This window comes from Mustela erminea, chromosome 17 (genome assembly GCF_009829155.1).
Source record: "Mustela erminea isolate mMusErm1 chromosome 17, mMusErm1.Pri, whole genome shotgun sequence".
Taxonomy (NCBI): Eukaryota; Metazoa; Chordata; class Mammalia; order Carnivora; family Mustelidae; genus Mustela; species Mustela erminea.
The window spans coordinates 54,733,312-54,752,611 of NC_045630.1; positions in this window are offsets into that span (position 1 = coordinate 54,733,312).

The window sequence follows — 19,300 nt, forward strand, 5'->3', positions numbered from 1 at the left end:
ATGGAACATTAAACATAGTAGACACTTAACCATAGTTCCTAAAATGATACCTTGGAAAATAACTTTCAGGGTTGTCTGTTTATTTGCTTTTCTCTCAGAACCTTGAGTCTAAGAAAAATCTGGATTGGTTATAGTTTTGGGGATCTCTGCCCTACCACTACCTATGTTTGAAATCATGTTTTCTAGTAAAGTAAAGCATACTGTGAAAAAGATGACTTCTTTTTTAGGGAAGTCTATGTAGTCATTCAGATCAGCAATAAAATATGGCACATTGTAATCTAAAATATTGATATATTTTCTAAGAAACTCAATTTTTTTTTCTAAACTGCTAAAATGAACTAAGTAATAAAAACAGGAAGAATATTGTCAGAATTTATTTCATAATCACAAGAATAAGACTGTCCTCTTCATATACTTTTTGTTTATGAATTGAACATTTTTACCAAAGGCATAAGACACTTTATGCATGGGGAACCCTTTGTCTATCCATCTATCTATAGAGCTACTGAGAAATCTATCTAAATTTCATTCCATATAATGTAAAGATGGCTGGAAAAAGATTCATGAGTAGAGTTAAGATTATTTTTTTTCAATTCATTCATCAATTTATTAATGGCCTGTTACTACATAGACAGTAATTCAATTACATCAGCAGTTTGATTTATCATTTAGAAATGGAATATTCCAACCAGAGTATATCAATAGTTTTCAAAATCAACTATGGAAATGATTTTAAAAGATAATCAATATAATGAATAAATAAAGCTTAACTTGAGGAAAAATTTCACAGGCTTGCATTAATCTCAGGAAAATATTTTAAAAGCCCAATTAAATGTTCATAGTCAAGTTCTGCAAAGAAGCATGAAAAAAGGACTAAAATGGGATTTCATTAAAAACCTTCTTTATTTCTAGGCTAAATAACACATTGTTATTCTGAGACCTGATTATCTTGATTTAGGAATAAACCCAATCATCTCTAGCCAATGGCAATAGGGTAGGAACACTGAATTTTCTCACCCTGTGTTTGTCTTCCATTTTTGCATTTTACATTTTTACCTAAAGTCATTGGAAATAAATATCAATAAACTAATATTATTCGGGAGGGGGAAGTCTAACCTTTTGTTTATAAATTGAAGCACTTCTTTTTCTTCCATCAAAATTTGAACATTTCATTTTCTTTGAGCAAATGTGCCAGTTCCCTGCCTAGACTTCACAGGGCTAAGAAAATCCCAGGGCTTGCAATTTTGAAGAAATCTAGTGGACCACTGATTTGGATTTTAAAAGAAATGAATTGTTATGGGAAATGTTTTCAGGGGGAAAGAAAGACGACTTCAGCTGGAGTAGGAACACACTAGTTAAATTCTTCAAGTGAATGTAAGAAGAGAAAGTCAGAGCCAGATGCTCAGCCAATCTGATGCCAGGTTAATCTCATTTGTGATTCCAGTTACTCCCAACAGCTCCTCTGGGTGACCTAGTTTTTATAATTTATGGAAAACTGTGCTGGAGGATGGAGGTAGTTGGTGGGATCTGGGAAAGAAGGAAGCTGGAGGAGGAGACTCACAGCGACTCTGGCTGTTTAGTTGGTTCATCTAGAAACAGATCCTCTTTCTGTCACTGGCAAATAGGACAAGCTGTTGACCAGCAGGACAATCTGAGATCATCTATGACCATTAGAAGCCTGTTTGACATCACATACTTTATGAAAAGTAGTAACATGCTTCATCTGAGTGCAGGAGTAGCCGGTGGAAAACTATCACTGCTCTTTCTTTATCTTGTGCTAAGAAAGATACTACCCCAGTATCTTGGCAGAAACTTGGGCAATTGTTCTGGTTACAAAGGCAGGGACATGGTAGGCATGTCTTTCCATATATTCAAAAGGCATATGTTATACCTTTTATTTTGTACAAATACATGTGAGACTCATTTTGGAAAGATGCTTCATGATCTCCAATATCCACGTTTTCTATTTTCATTATTTCTTTCATGTGTCACCTACTTTCCTCCTATAGTAAATATTTCCTTGGATCATATGTATCTTAGTTTTTATTTCTAATAACCTCTATTTTAATGTAAGTGATCATGGTTGTTCTTTTTTTCCATTTTGTTGACATCAAACTGTTTCAAGAGCTTTTTAATAACTATAATAATTTGCATTTATCCTAACTAATCTTTCGATTATTTCCTTTACAAGTTTAGCATTGTATATTAATGAAAGAAGGGCAGCATTTTAAGGTGACAGATTTTTGGCTTGTCTTTTGTTTCTATGTCTTTAATGCAACAAAGGCCATTCTTGACCACCTTTTACAAGTTTGACTTTTTCAGCAACACAAAGAAACACAGCCTCATGGTTTTTAAGAAATCTCATACTTTTAACACATCCCATAAAAATAGTAAAGGAGAAGTACATTTGAGATAAGAAACTAAATAAATGTAGAACTGTGATTTAATTTCTTTTATAAGTTTAGACCAGCAGATATGTTATTTTTATTTTATGCTGATTTTTCCTTTGCTCTTTTGAACTTGAATCCTATTATATTTTTGCTCAGTTAACTATTATTACATATATTTTAAATTATTTAACTGCAGTAAATCTTCTCCTACATATTCTTAATTGACACAGGCTATATTGAGAAGGTTGTATAGCTTCTTTCTTTATGATTATCAAAACATTTGTTTTAGTACTTGTGGTTTTAGCAATACATGATTTTTTGATGCTTATCTTTTCATTTGATTGTCAAGATGACAGACATCTATACAAAAATGTGTGTTAGAACAAAAATAGCAGAGGATAGATTATGAGGTACCGATGATTTATTTCTAGACTCATAGGGCCACAAGCCTAGCACCAGGACTCAGCTGTACAGTAGGGTAAGTAGTGTAGGGCAGAGTTTGTTGCTGGATCAACCCACATCACATGTCCAAAATGAAGCCAGTCAGGAGGAGTCTAACACTGTAAGAGAGTAAGCCTGCTACATCAATTCATAAGGATGAAGAAAAGTACTGGAATATGCTAATAAGCACAGGCAACTTAATTAGATGGGTAGAAAAAGTGGAAGACTATAAAAACTGGGGTGCATTGTGAGTATGAGAATCATGTGGCCAGAAATGATTTTACAACCAAGGGAACATTGTGGATAAGCAAGACACAGTGTGTACTTGCAAGGAGGTTTTAAGGAAGCAATGGCACAATATTATAATATTATAAGGATTTCCATAGGTAAAGAATTAAAGGATTTAAGTCCAGTGTGATCAAAGATATAAAGGCCTACATGTGCGTGACCTGTTCACAGAGAAGTCAAAACTACCGAATTTAAAAGAAAAAGTGTCTGGATCATTAGCATCAAGTCATACTAGAAGGGACTATATATAGTACCAGACTCTGTATGCACCTTGGGACCAGAAAAAACTTCTGAAAGAATGAATGCATATCACTAGAACATCATAAGAGACAAAGAAAATACAGTAAGAGAGACATGCTGGGAGATGATCTTTCGTGGATTTCTTAGGTTCGTTGGTGTCTGAGAGCAAAGATACTTCCTTTGTCCCTACCTTTCAAGAATGTTCTTATCTTCTACTTTCTTCGAAGATAGAGTTGGTATCTCCTGACAGGGCAAGGTTTGGTTGCTTTGCTTGAAGATCTCTTATAAAAGATTTGGTCTTTGTAAGGTCAGTGTTCCTCAGTTGTGAAACAAATCCATTGTGAGCACAGCAACCACCTGAGTATCCTCTACACCACACCCCTGGGTCTGAGGAGTCAAAGGGAACTGATGCAAACATAAAGCTCACGCAGATCATTGTGCCTTTTTGCTCTCACTCTAAAGTCTTTTGTCAGCATCGATCAGATTATCTCAGGCTATCTTCTTAGCTTGTAAGTGTGATAAAGCTCTCAAACCCTTCACAGTGCTTTGCAGAACGGTGGTTTATTTATTGACTATATGGATGAGAAATATAAGAAAGTTTGAATAGTCCTGAAATTTTCTTTCAGGGTTCCTTAAAAGATAGTGTCTTTAACAACCATGTTAGGAAACACACAAATAGGAACATACTTGCAGAAAAGACAAAATTTTCTGTACATGTTTAGTTTGGGGGTGATACTAAGATAATCTTTGAAATTAGTTTTGATTAAATAGACTTTCCTGGAAAAGATGAAAATATGAGGAATATCACATTTAGAAATATGCATTTAGTAAAAAAATAAAAGATAAAATCACATACATGGAAAAAATTATTCTGAAATACAGATTAAAGAGAAAGATGGCTAATGACAGAATTCTGAAAAAACAGTCATTAGTTGAAGCAAGGGCAGCATCTAAACCAGGAGAAATCAGGGAAATGGAGAAGAGCTAAGACAATATAGTGATACGGGTGATGAGAGAAAGCATTTTACAGAGAAGGATAAAATATTGAAGTCAAATAAGCTAAAAATTTGAGTAAGATGTGGATAGAAGAAATAAATCACATTGGTATTCTGTTTGTCCTTTTCTGTTGCTGTCTGGGGACTATGAATATGGGAGACAGATAATCTTTAAGACATATTTTTTTAAATATATTTATTTTAGAGAAGGGGAGAGTGCAGAGGGAGAAAAAGCAAATACTCAAGCAGACTCCCTACTAAGCAGGGAACCCAACATGAGGCTCAATCCTAGGAGCCTGGGGTCATAATCTGAACTGAAATCGATTGACTGAGCCACCCAGGAGCCCCTTTAAGGCATATCTTGATTGAAATAAACAGGACCAAGGATCAAAGTGACACTAGGGAATTTTTATATATAGGTTCAGAGTATATACTTAGGAACCAAAAATGGTAATGTTCTGAATTTAGGTAGATTGTAGGCATCTGGGAAATATGTCCACAAACTGAAGCTCTTAACAGCATACTATATTCCTAAGTGATGCTCTTATTCCCACAGAGTCCTACAGCAAACTTTATATAATGTTTCAAGAAAAAAAGGTTGATTCTTTCTACATATACTTAGCACATGCCTATTATTTCCTAGATACAGTGCAGGACCCCAGGATACAAAACAGAATGAAACATAATCCCTCTCTCAAGGAGATATAACCACCATGCCTCATACAATGAAAGGCGCTAGATAACAGACTAAAAGAGGAAACTGCAAAATCACGGAGAAGGTTCTAACTGGAGACATGAATAGACTTCTCAAAGGAGTTGTTGCTCACATTACATCTTGATTCTCTGAGGATGAATATAGTAGGGAAAGCATTCCAAACTGCAGTCACAACACATGAAAAGTGCCACAAGCTAAGAGAGCACTGACATTCCGAAAATTTGCTGAGCAAAGTCAGGACTTTTACTGTGAGTGGGACAAAAGTAGAAGGTGCAAGCTGGGTGGTTGGTAGGAACCAAAACATGGGAGGTATAGCAGGTCTATTTCTTCGACAGGGGCTGAGAAGCCCTGAATTTTTTAAAGTAGGGAAATAAATAAGAACTGCATTTTAGAAAGATTACTATCACAGCACTGTTAAAAGACAGTGAGAAAAACAGCAGGAGGAAGAATTAGGAGGTGATTGTGAGAGTCTAAGTGAGAGATTATGGAAGACCAAGCTAAGCAGCAGCTGTGGAGCCAGAGAGATGGGCAGGTTTGAGAGATTTTCAAGAGGTAGTACCGGCAGGATGTACAATTGAGGGCACAGAGCACATAAGGAAGTCCCAGGAAAGTAGAGATCCAACTTCTGACTTGTTGAAATTAAAGGAATATCTTTTTACTCCTACTTAGCCCACTTAAAAATAAGGAATAAATGTTAAAATTTACCAAATCCCTTTCCAATTTGGAGGTGGAGCTATGAGTTTTCTTCGTTGTCTTAGAGATGTCATTTCTTGCATTGACAAAGGTACTAATATTGAATTTTACCAGAATAAACCCACATACTCATGGCTGAAATTCAATTTGTCACATATTCATTGTCACAGCCATCACTTAAGGTAAACATCCTTAACGATGACCCCTGCAATGGAATGTTCTCTTCTCTCACTATAGACATTTATTTTCATGATGTTTTGTCAATAATATCATATGAAAAAATATATTACTTAGAAACCATCCTTTATCATCGTATTAAAAATGATAAAAAACGTGGTGAATAAACTTATAAAAATGTATATACATCTCTATAACCCAGATGTACTATTATATACTAAACTAGCAAAACTAATCTCTAATATGCCATAGATGGTATAGAATATAGAGAAAGGGCTTTTAATGTTATGTCTGTGCTTTTCTCTTTCCAAAATGCCAGTTTGGATGGCCATACCTGTTTTCCAACTCTCAGAAAACATTTGGCTGAGAAGATTGGAGTGGACTGAGAATTGTGCGTGTGTGTGCACACGCATATGAATATACTATGCACACGCATATGTAGATATGTATATGAATATACACCAAGACTATGCAATTATAGTTGGACTGCATGCAGATTCCTTTAAGTCTTTTCCCTGATAGAAAGAGAGAATGCTGTCAGACTTCTTATTCCTTAACCAACATAAAAAGACAGTGTGAACATGGAGACAGGTTTTCCTATTTACATTTGACAAATGAAGGAGTTACTTTGGAAAGTTATAATGTAGTGACCTTTAGCCTCTCTGACTTGTTATAATTTTCAAGTGCCTGTACTCATTACAAACTTGTGGGATCTTCTTCATATGTGGAGATCTAGATTTCACCCCAGGGGTTAAATACAAAACTGCTGCTCAAATAATTGGGAAGGAAATCAACTGTCTACAGGGTCTGAGGCACCACTGCAATGCTCATTCCTAAAGTGGCCATGCACAAAGTGACTTTGTCAGAAAACAGCAGCTTTCAGAAAATAGCATCAGGAAGTTATTTAATTTGAAGGAGAAGAATCACATCTCTATCTGCAATCGCGCTGTGATGCAAAAAGAAACACCCGCTAAAATAGCGCTGCCCCTCTGAGATGCTGGGTTTCCGTTCCAACGTTTGAAAATTAAATTATGTGTCATGCTGAAGCTTTGTATTCATCAATTACTTCACTAATTCCAACCCCATGGCCTTTTCAGAATATACATAGTGCATAGCATAATCTCTGCTGGGCAGTTTCACATGATATTCTTGTGGTTTAAATTACAAAAGATCATTCAGATAGAAAATACACAATGGAACATTCTCTTATCATTCAGAACACAGACTCCATTCAAGCAATGAAATAGGTTTCAAATTCATTTCTTAGCATTTCCAGGTGTATTTCTATTGCTGTATTATACAATTTTTGTCTAGTTTTCTGCCATCACCTCTCACATATAGCTTTATTGATTCCATGACAAATAAGTCACTCAGCTTGTAACTACCATGTTATTTGAAATTTCTATTCAAGGTTTTCTGGACCATTCTCCTTTACAAATAGAGTCACTTTCTTATTATTTATTCTACTGAATATAACAAAAGTGGATACAGAGGAAGTAATATTAGCTTTCCCAGGTGAGGAATAAAACTGACTTATGTTCTTTCCCTGGTTTGGTTATGGAAGGAAAGTTTTGCACATTCAAGATTTGTCTATCTTGCCGTCCTTTTTCCTATTTAAAATTTAAAACTACATCACATTATAGTTGTGAACATGATGAAATCATTAAATTTTGCTACTTAGAATAAGAAAGTAATATTCACTTGTGCATAACTACCTGAGAGCAAAATTAAAAAAAGAAAGAAAGAAAGAAAGAAAGAAAGAAAGAAAGAAAGAAAGAAAGAAAGAAGAAAGAAAAAGAAAGACTTGGTGACAAAGTAACTTACAATGTAATTTTCTAACATTTTCTGGCATTTATTAAATATTGACCCCTATTACTGACCATGTCTACAAACTGTCTAAAAATCTGTTTTTAATGGAATGGACCTTTAATGTTCAATAGAAAGGACTGAAAAGTGAGAAACTAGAATTCAGAGGGGTGCTTGGGTAAGTTAAAGAGAATACATGGAAAGGCCATGAAAGAGGAGTATCCAATTGTAACAGGAGGTCTGAATGCTGAACAAGAGCTATGCACTGATGAGTAAAACATTTGCTCCACACATCAAGAAACCAGAAGCAGTAGCAGGTACAGTCTGACTAAAGTGCCATTTCTGATCTAAGGAGGTCATGAGTTAGTACACTTGGGCTTGTGGTCAGAGTAGGGAACAAATAATAGCTGATGATAATATTTTAGAATGCAATATGATTTAAGCCTCCCAGAATTCAGATGAGCAGGAGAACCCTTTAATATTTCAGAATGCACATATATGGCAACAGAGACAGATTCTAGAAGTCAGGATCGACGGCTGAAGAAGTCTTAGCTGTGGAGATAGCCAGGCCAAAAGAGTCCAGAAATTTCACAAAGATGATAGTTTTTATGGTAAATCCAGAAGGAAAATTAGAAATTTGCCAAACTGTCAAATGCTAGGCAAGAGGGGAATATGATTAGGAAGGTAAAAAAAATAAATTTTAATGGAAACAGCATGTAGGAAGTTATGGATTTAAATAAGGGGTTTGTATATTCTAGGAAAAACGTTTTCCGTGACCCAGGTGGAGCCGTGCTGGTCATGGCAAGCCCGGTAAGGCAACGAGGGGCTCATGAATCTGCCCCCAAGAAATATTAGTTTACAGTTGGCTGGAGCATCTTACTAATCAGCACAAAGTGACAGGTTCAATTTCTATAGACTAGACATCTCTGTTCTATTTTACAGCTGTAACCTAACATGCCTTGATTTGGTTAGCTGTCTTCAAAATTGATGACTCTGGTCACAAGCATGGCTGAAAGAGGCCAGCTCAATACATCAGTTTAATTCTATCATAAAAAAAAATTTTTAAACAATAAGACATTGGTGTCCTTTATATAAAAAGGACAGACTACACATACATACTGACTCTTGCAACTAGGAAAAAGACCTTAGGCCAACTCATGTATTTTTCCAAATGAAAATGTGAATTAATACTTATACTATTGAAATGACTTTCCCACTGTAACACAATATTTGTGACAGAGTTCTCATAGAGCTACTTGGATGTTCTCCACCTCTCACCCCAAATTAAACTCCGTTCTGGGAAGGAATTTAAAACGGACTCATTTTGTTTAAAAGTTCACTTGAACATTAGATCTTTTCTAGTGTCTTTAAGAGAGTTGTTTAGACATTCAGTCTCTTTAATCTTTCTCATACCTATGAGGTATGTTGGGTCAGCATGTCCTTGTGCCTGTGGACCAGAATAATTCTAGAATTTACACAGAGCTCTCCCACTCCTTTAATCCTCACTCAGTACCCTTGTCCTCTTAATCATCACTGAACATGTCAACAAGGTAGCTGGCTCATTCTGGAGGATGATTGAACTCACAGGGTGACTTGGTTAGGGTCTAGTGGTGATCAGTGTCTGGAATGACCTCATCTTGACTCCTGTTTACACTGTAAACCTCTCCATGTCCCTATAATATCCTCCATTGAGCCTCTTGTCTAGTCAACCATCTATAGAATCACCAACCCTTCAACAAAGAGGGCCACATGGCAGACCTGCCCTCTCTCCACTCAGCCACCTTCCAAGTCCCTTCTTAGAACACAAGGCTTTCTCCATGCTGCACAAAGAGAAGAGTGATTCAGGATACCCAATGTCAGCCCTCTCTGCAACCACACTGTGCCATTATGGACCCCTTGGTCATGACACCTCAAGATGTCATAGGGTCAGCCCCTTGAGGCACATACCCCTCCCAGGGTCCCAAACACTAATCCAGTCAAGAGCCTCCATCTTTGGCATTTTTAGATTGTCTTTCTAACACATTTGATCAGAAGGAGGACCCGTTTGTCTGATTTTCTGCCTTTTTCACCTTTCACATTCTTTTAAAAAATCCCCTGGCTCCCATAAAAAGAGTTACAAACACTCTCTTCATCTTCTCCATCTTCCTCACTCCTTAGCACAGCAAATCTGTCCTAAAGCCTAATGCTTATTGATGGGAGGGGTAATGTCTTCACGTTAAAGAAGAAACATCTTGAACTGAGATCTCTGGGTTTGGTTCTTGGCATTCTTTAATGAAATCTTTAACTTGTTACCTATTGGAAAATTCTTAGAATGGCAATTCTTTGTCTTTACATTGCTTTATAACAGTCTTAATCTCTTGATCATACTGCTGGAAAGACAAATGCCTCAGGCCCACTAGAAAGAAAATTAGGAGCAATATAATATAAAAGAGATGCACAACCCCTGTGGTATACTGAGAAAGTGAATAAATGAATTAATACATAAATTTAAACTGAGAATTGGAACATTCCTGGGACAGCAATCATAACTTGTGCTCTAATTTAAAATGACACTAAACTATAACTTAATTTATATAAGAAGAATTAATCTTTGTTAGACATTTTGTGTCCTAGGAAAAAGTAATTCCTGCCACCCTTCAATAATGTTCCTCTTGAGTTTCATGGAAAAGCTTTCTTTTCTTTTTTTTTTTTTTTTTAATTTATTTTTTATTTTTTTATGAACATGTAATGTATTATTAGCCCCAGGGGTACAGGTATGGAATCACCAGGTTTACACACTTCACAACACTCACCATAGCACATGCCTTCACCAATGTCCATAACCCCACTACCACCCTCTCCCTCCTCCCCCAACCCTCAGTTTGTTTTGTGAGATTAACAGTTTCTTATGGTTTGTCTCCCTCCTGATCCCATCTTGTTTCATTTATTCTTTTCCTACCCCCTGGAAAAGCTTTCTGATGGGAAAAGCAAGTAGATGTATGATGACCTGAAAATATAACTTATTTAGGGAGGTTGGAGAGGAGAGAAATGGAATCAAGGTAAAACTAGGAGTCAAAAAACAAAACAAAACAAAAAACCCCACAAAAACAAAAACTGGGTCAAGATTAAGAAGGGAAAATAGTTAGAAAAGCATGAATGATTTTAAGGAGCTTGAAAAAATTGAACATTTTAGGATAGATATATAAAGGAACTGGAAAGACTCTTGAGAATAACAAGGAAACAGCTCGAAATTATTTTCCTATAAAGTAATAACACAATCCACTAGGAAGGTGGATTTGAGAAGCTCTATTTTTCATAGAGTCTATGTACATTTCTTAAGGGGAATCAATGGTAGTCCAGTTAGGGAATTATGCAAATCTATCAAAGAACTAGATCACTTTTATTACTATGTGATTTGAAACAGAACACATATGGCTTATCTAACAAACTTAGTAGAACATATTCTATGGAGTGTAGTATCATTGAGATGCAAATAGCATTTGTAATGCAGAGGAGTGAGCTTTGATGTTATTGTTTTACCCTTTGAGATACAGTGTGTTCCAGGCAAGATAATCTTTACCTCATTTGGTAAAGCTTCTCACTACCTAAGTTCTTTGAAATCTGAATACTTTGTTATCACTCATTTTTGGTATGTCTAAGACTTTATTTTGGTAACTCCTTCCTTTTTCCTGGTGTCCCCTTTCTGAAGAACTATTCCCTGAAAGTTTTCCTAAAGCCTAGTGAAAGAGAATATGTTAAGTTTTTATGTATAAATACTGGATATGTAATCACAGAAAATATTTTGTGCTGATATATTTACTCAAACATATTCATATAGAATCTACTATTTTCCAGGGCCTATTCTGATCTGCAGTTCATACAAGTGGAATAAAATACATGGCTTCTGCCATCACATGGTAAACAGTATGTCGGGGAGAGCTATTAATCAAATCAAGTGACTTTATGCCAAAAATACACCAGTGTGATACTTGAGTAAACACAGTGAGTTGGAAAATTATCGTCTAGCATTTTCCTTCCACCTAAGCTAAGAAGGTGAGAGATGTTAGTCAACCATAAGCTTATACACACCTTGGAACAAATTTCATAAATATGTTCTCTTTTGAAAGATCAGGGTTTTTTTGTTGTTGTTTATTTGTTTTTTGTTGTTGTTTTTGTGTGTGTGGTTTTTTTTTTGCTTTGAAGTTTTTTTTTTTTAATTTCTTTTCAGCATAACAGAATTCATTTTTTATGTACCACACCCAGTGCTCCATGTAATACGTGCCCTCCATAATACCCTCCACCAGGCTACCCCAACCTCCCACCCCCTACCCTTCAAAACCCTCAGGTTGTTTTGCAGAATCCATAGTCTCTCAAGGTTCATCTCCCCTTTTAATTTCTCTGAACTCCCTTCTCCTCTCCATCTCCCCATGTCCTCCATGTTATTCCTTATGCTCCACAAATAAGTGAAACCATATGATAATTGACTCTCTCTGCTCTACTTATTTCACTCAGTATAATCTCTTCCAGTCCCGTCCATGTTGATACAAAAGTTGAGTATTCATCCTTTCTGATGGAGGCATAATACTCCATAGTGTATATGGACCACATCTTTCTTATCCATTCAACCGTTGAAGAGCATCTTGGTTCTTTCCACAGTTTGGCGACCGTGGCCATTGCTGTTATAAACATTGGGGTACAGATGGCCCTTCTTTTCACTACATCTGTATCTTTGGGGTAAATACCTAGTAGTGCAACTGCAGGGTTATAGGGAAGCTCTATTTTTAATTTCTTAAGGAATCTCCACATTTTTCTCCAAAGTGGCTACACTAACTTGCATTCCCATCAACAGTTCAAGAGGATTCCCCTTTCTCCACATTTTAAGATTTATTTGAGAGAAAGTGTACACAGTGGGGAGAGGCAGAGAGAAAGAATCTCAAGCAGACTGCCCACTGAGTGCAGAGCCTGATGAAGGGCTCACTCTCAAAACCCTGAGATCATGACTTGAGCCAAAATCAAGAGTCAGGTGCTTAACCAATTGCACCACCCATGTGCCCCTGAAAGATCAGTTTTTGTTTTTGTTTTTTAAATATTTATTTGACAGAGACCACAAGTAGGCAGAGAGGGGGAGTGAGGGGTGGTTAAGCAGGCTCCCTACCGAGCAAAGAGCCTGATGTGGGGCTTGATCTCAGTACCCTGAGATCTTGACCTGAGCCGAAGGCAGAGGCTTAACCCACTGAGCCACCCAGGTGCCCAAGATCAGTTTTTTGTTGTTGTTGTTGTTGTTTTTAAGAATGTTCTTTCTTCAGGTAGCCCAAGCTGGAGCACATAGATTGGTTGGTCTGGAGCTTTTGTATAGGACGCAACATCTGGTGGTCCCAGGCACAGATTCATCTATAAAAGAAGGGAATTTCAGTAAATGATTCTCTAAGATATCCACATGTTGAAAATACTACTTTGGGGCATCTGGGTGGTGCAGTCAATTAATTTCTTAGTTTCAGCTCAGGTCATGATTTCAGGGTGATGGTCGTAGGGTCATGTGATTGAGCCCCACCTAGGGCTCCAAGATCAGTGCAGAGTCTACTTCAGACTCTCTCTCTCCCTCTCTCCTCCCCTTGCACTCTCTTCCTATCTCTGAAATAAGTAAATAAATCTCTTTAAAAATTGTCAAATTCTCAAGATTTCAGAGGTAATTAAAAATGCCACAGACATATTTAAAGACCAGTGTTCAATAAAAAATCATAAAGTGCTGCCACCAAGTGGAGATTATTTTTAATTTGGAGAGCGTATTTATATTCTACCACACTTTTGGCCTTGGAATATCTGTTTGGTCACTGTGGAAATTCAAAGTGCTAACCACAAGATAATATTCATTAAGTAGGCAGCCCTTTTGAGCAAAATTCTCCCTGGACATAAATTGTGCTATTTCTGCAGACCCTAGTCCCAATGGAATCTTCTTCGATCTTGTTTAGAAATGTTCTTTGTTACCCTAAATAGCATATGAACAAGCAAAATATCTTCCAGTGAACCACAAACTCTAAAACAGACATAATCTAACGCTTTGCCTGTACCTGACACTCAGTGTGTTAGTAGGTTGAATTATATTATCACTGCTTCCTCCGGTACTAGGGCTCAACAGCCCTTCCCCTCTGATTCTACACTCTCCGTACACCATAGTCTCAAAATCCTCATTGCTGGGCTCTGTCAACCTCTAGTGTGCTTTCCCTCTGGATGATTTTCTAAATGAAACAGCAAAGAGCTCTCCATCCTTGCCTCCAACCCATCATTTTCATTACCTTTGGAAAGAACGGTCCTAGAAAGGTTGACATTGGTAGAACATGATTTACCATTCATCTGCCATTGTTTTTGTTAGATCTCACCATCTCTCAAAACTGCTGCATTTTCAAGTCTCAAGTTTAAATTCCTCTTTCTGACCAGAGAGCTCTGCTCTAGACTCCTCTTTCTTCCAGGAGGAATCCGTTTCTTACCCATAGTTTATGTTACTTTGTCGTATCTCTCTCTCCTTCAAGTTTTGTTTTAATCTCTTATCCTAAATAACTCATTAACACACTTTCCCAATCCTAAATTATCAATAGTTGTATTTGATTTGCCAGATCTTCTACGGGAGGTAGGCACTGGCCAACCTATGAGAGTCACACCCTCAATCCAAGAGGGTCTGGGGAGCAGGGAAAATAGCTTGATCCAGAACACACTGTGGTAGGGTCTTTGGGTGAAATAGATGCCATTAGTTTCATCATGACACCTGGCTTCTCTTCCTTTCTGCTTTCCTCCCCATCTTTAATCCAACAGGCATTTCTGCAAGGCTATTGTGAGAATTTGAGATTTCTTAACCACTTAGGGGCCTCTTAAATTTCTCCCAATGATTAGTTTTTGGAAAACTGAAATGAAAATTGTTTGAATAAACCAAAAATAAAAAAAGGTTTTAGTTTTATTGGCCTCTTCTGCAACATACTTCTACAAAAGATGGCACCACAATACATCTATTAGAGAACAGTTAGGTGATCAGTGAGCTCCCATTCATTTATTAAAATTAAATCACTAGGACATATCAGGAAACAATATTGTCAACCTCCAATATTCTACTCTCTGGGTCCAAAATTTATCACCTTTTGGGTTGAATTGGCGGTTTCAATTTGGACTCTTCCCAAAACTCTCTTGATATGTAGACATTTCATTTGCATACAAAAAGGCACACAGCATGGCTGGATAAACCAACCATCTGGCCCAGGCTATTTATCTGGATTATTACTGAACTGTACAGAACTATGTAAATACATATTCCTAAAAATCCAACTGCTTTCTTTTCCATCTGCCTTACTGCATTTCCCTTCAGTAACCCTGAGCAGACAGGATCATTTGTTTCCCCAACCTCTGACACAACAGAGACACACATATCTTCCTGCTCTATTGACTGTTGCTAGTGAAAGTCAAGTCATAAAGCCAAACCAGTTGGTTCGCTGCCAATGTATGCTATTCAGACTCAGTCAGGCTTTGTAGCTGATTAACATGCCTCTTACTAGTCTCCCATTGAATCTCCATCTCATTGTCTCATTTTTCACAGTGCCCATTCCAAAACATTGACATTCTCTTCTCGTCCTGGATTCCTCACTGTTGAAGATGAGCTATTTTAGGAACTCAAAGCTAAGGATACCAATGAATAAATATCAGTATAAGTGCCCCTGTATGTTATTTTTATTATATATAAATGGTATTGGAGTTTCTTATGTGATTTGAGTTTCATAATTAAGCCATTGTCATATTTCTACAATTCTGAATTTAAGGACCTCTTTAGTTATTATTAGGTGAGATTGAATCCAGAAGATTTCAAATAATATCTTTAAATCACTAGCCTATGCCCTATTGGTAAATCCAAGAAATGACACAATACAGCATATTAAGAGCATGGATGAATAGGGACTCTGTAACCAGACTGCTGAGTTTAAATCCTTACTCTTCTACTCACAACAGTGTGACCTTGGGCAATTTACTTTATAACAATTTTTTCTCATCAAATTCTAAAAACATTTAAATAGTTAACATTTTCAAAGAGAAATTACATCTGTTATTATTATTATTACTACATCTGTTATATAAAACAGACATCTTCTAACCCATACACGCCCCAAAGAACCTTCCTGCATGGACCTATTCTGTTGATATGTGACTCTATCCCACTTCTTTTTTTCTTTACATGTGCAGCCCCTGAAGTTAATGTGTCCTTCTTTCCCCCTTCATGGACCCAGTTTGGCATGCAGCCCCACATTTGAAGAGTTTGTCATATTAACTCAGTGTATTTCAATAGAAAACTACACTGGATTTTAAGGTAAAAACTTTAGCCAGTAACAGTAAGTAACGATTGGACTATTTTTTGTCTTTTGTGCATCTATTCAGCTGCAACATTGGTCATGGTCAATGGCAAATTGGGGACCCAGAGCATTCAGTTTCCAGGGTATATGCTCTCAGAGATACAACATCAACATACACCTCCATTTCCTCAACCCCCAACTCCATCCATTACTCTACCCACTGAAATTTGTGTTCTACCCATAGTGTGCACTGAAACCACTCTTCCAAAGTCACTGATGATAACCTCATTATTATTCCTCTCACACCATTGCATGTTGCTCACTTGTTCCTTGGATTTTATGACAACACTGCTAATTTTCCAAGTTTTTCTCACCGTTTCTTCTTTGTCACCTTTGCAGGCTCTTCTCTCTGGGCATCCTACAGAATCCTCATTTGACTATACTTCTGGAACAAGTTTAGACTGAAATGTCCCATTCACACTCAGGTTCCAGCCACGGCCAAATGGTAATCACACCCTCGTGGTCTCTTCCTCTGATTACATCAAGAGAATCCTAACCAGGTTGTCTGTTCTTCTAGTCTTGTCCCTTTCAAAGCCCTAAGGTGATCCATGTAAAATAATAGTGTTGCCATGATTCTCCACAACCTACACATGGAGGTCTAAATTCTGTAATGGAGCCCCTGTGGCTTTCAATATTCTAGCATCTTTCCATCCCTCCACTCTTGCTTCACAAATATCCCTTGCTGTGCATTTTACCTTCTAAGAGCTCTGCATATTCTCACAAATGTGGAGTTTGTTTTGTTTTTAAATCTCGTGCCTTCACAAGCTATCTTCTCTGCCTGGAGTACATTTTCCTAGACCTTACTTCCATCCTGTAAGTAAGATGCAGTTTTAAGTAAGTTTAAGTAAGATACATATCAATTCCTATTCCCCAACCTTGGATGCAATGCCCTCTCTCATTGCCCCCAGAGTATCCATTTTATGTATGCCTTGGCATATTAATTGCATTTTGCTGAAACTATCTTATTAATATGTTAGATGTCTTTGATGGTAGAAACACTGTAATATTAATATGTATACATATCCCCAGTCCCTTCTAAGGCACTTGTCCTTTAAAAGGCACTCCATGATATTTATTGAATGGATGAATAAGTGATTTGGCGAATGAATAGTTGCATAGGGGCAGCAAAACTCTCAAGAAATTGACCCTTGAAATATGCTCGGTAACCTCTTTCATGAAAGTCTAAAACCTCATTCAGCCCAAAGACACGAAGCTAGTTATGCGGCCCTCGTGTTTCTTTCACACAGAGACAATGAATCATGCCGAATTACAGCACTTAAGACCTTACAGCAAATGCAAAATGCCCTGTAGGACATTCATCTTTCATACCGCATTATATTTTTAAATGATAATTGTTGTCATAAATGTTCTTACCCACATTTCAGCTAGTTAAAAATTTTGCCTGCCTCAATAAAATGAAAGATGCCAGATTGTTTACAGATGAATTAATCATGACATTATCCCTGGAACTTTTAAATTACATCAATTACATTGCATTTAGCATCACAAATAACCTGCATATTAAACAAATGGAATCTTTTCTCCTATTAATAAAGATTAAATCATTAACTACCACTGCTTGAATAGTAATGTGTCTGCAGTCAATGGCTCCCAGGACAGATAAGAAATCTTGCTCTGTCACAAAATATATGCCATCCTTTCAGGAACATGGTCCATCCTTATGGAATTTGGGAGCATTCGTTTTCTTTAGGAGTTCATCTATGAATTGATTATAACATAGAGATGTGGTGGACTGCTTAAAGCTGAGAGCTTGGGAGTGCTCTGGAAAATAATTCCACGTTAAAGAATCCAATGCTTGGGCATGTTTGTGGGACATAAGACAAGCCTGGCTTTTCAGTTTCCAATTTCACTTTTCAGATACTTAAAGTATTTGGATTTAGTTGATCCATGTCTTTCAAATAGACACTTGCTAATGTCTGAATCGAGTCAGGCAGAGCCTGAAAGCCATGATTTCTAATGTCTTCTGTGAATTTGCATGAATGTAAAATAAAGATAAAGATAATTAAATGAAAACTTTGTTTAAACATAGTGGTCTCAGAATGATTGCTGAAGTTGTCTTTAATGCATTAAGCTAATTGAATGGTGTTACCCTTTATATATTATGAAATGTTATTAATAAAATGTTATAAACCAAATCAGAATTCTTTTGTCTATGATCCATCAATATAATGCTGAACAACAACAAAGAACCATCACAATATATAGCCAAAGCATCTGTCACCACGGTTTTCACTGTCATCTCTAGTTTTCACTGACATATAATAGAGAACCAAAAGTTGTAATCTCAGGGCCTTGGAAGCTACCCCTGCTCACTGAATTGTTCCCTTCAGCTTTCAGCTTCCCTTTGTACAACTTTGGTGGAAGTCCCTCTATGAAAAAAGGGAAGAGATGTTCTAGAACTATTGGCAGCCTACAAAACCAAAGCAAAGTAATTAAGACTGCCACAAGACAAGCAAACACTAATTCATGCCCAATCAGGGTGGGCCATAGGTTTTAAGTACGTGTCAGTATGAGAGGATGGTTTGGGTAGATTTAGCTCTACATAGTACCTTAATATTTTCTTTTCACTCACTCAGATGGACATTTCCTGAGGTTTTTGAGAAAGCAGGCCATAAGCAATCAAGGAAATAAATCTAATATTGCTGAGCAGAGACCCCTGCTATATAGTAAGGTGACTTCAAGTTCCAGTTTGCTCAGGCAATTCTAGTTTTATGAATCTTTTGGATTTTGAGCCATATGAATCTAATATCTATTCAAAAATTCATTCAAATCATATTAAATTACATTCAAATGGTCTGGAGAAAATCTACGTGTTATAAAGATGGGAATGGTTAAGTACTTATAGTGTATTCACATTCTAAATATAATTAAGATGATTTATAAAGATTGTGAAATGACAAAAGAGCAATTAAGTGAATAAAATAAACTATGAATGTATGTGAATAATATAATTATAACTATATGTTTAAATCTATGCATGGAAAACTGGGAGTATATAAATGGAAAATGAAAATAACTATCTCAGTGAAATCATAGATTTTTTCTGAATTCTGCTTTTCTTCATTTTTGTAATTTTTTTGAATGACACGGAGTTTCCATAATATAAACTTCCAAAAAGAATACTTAAATTCCACTTTGATTATTACATATTTATTAAATAAAACTCAAAGA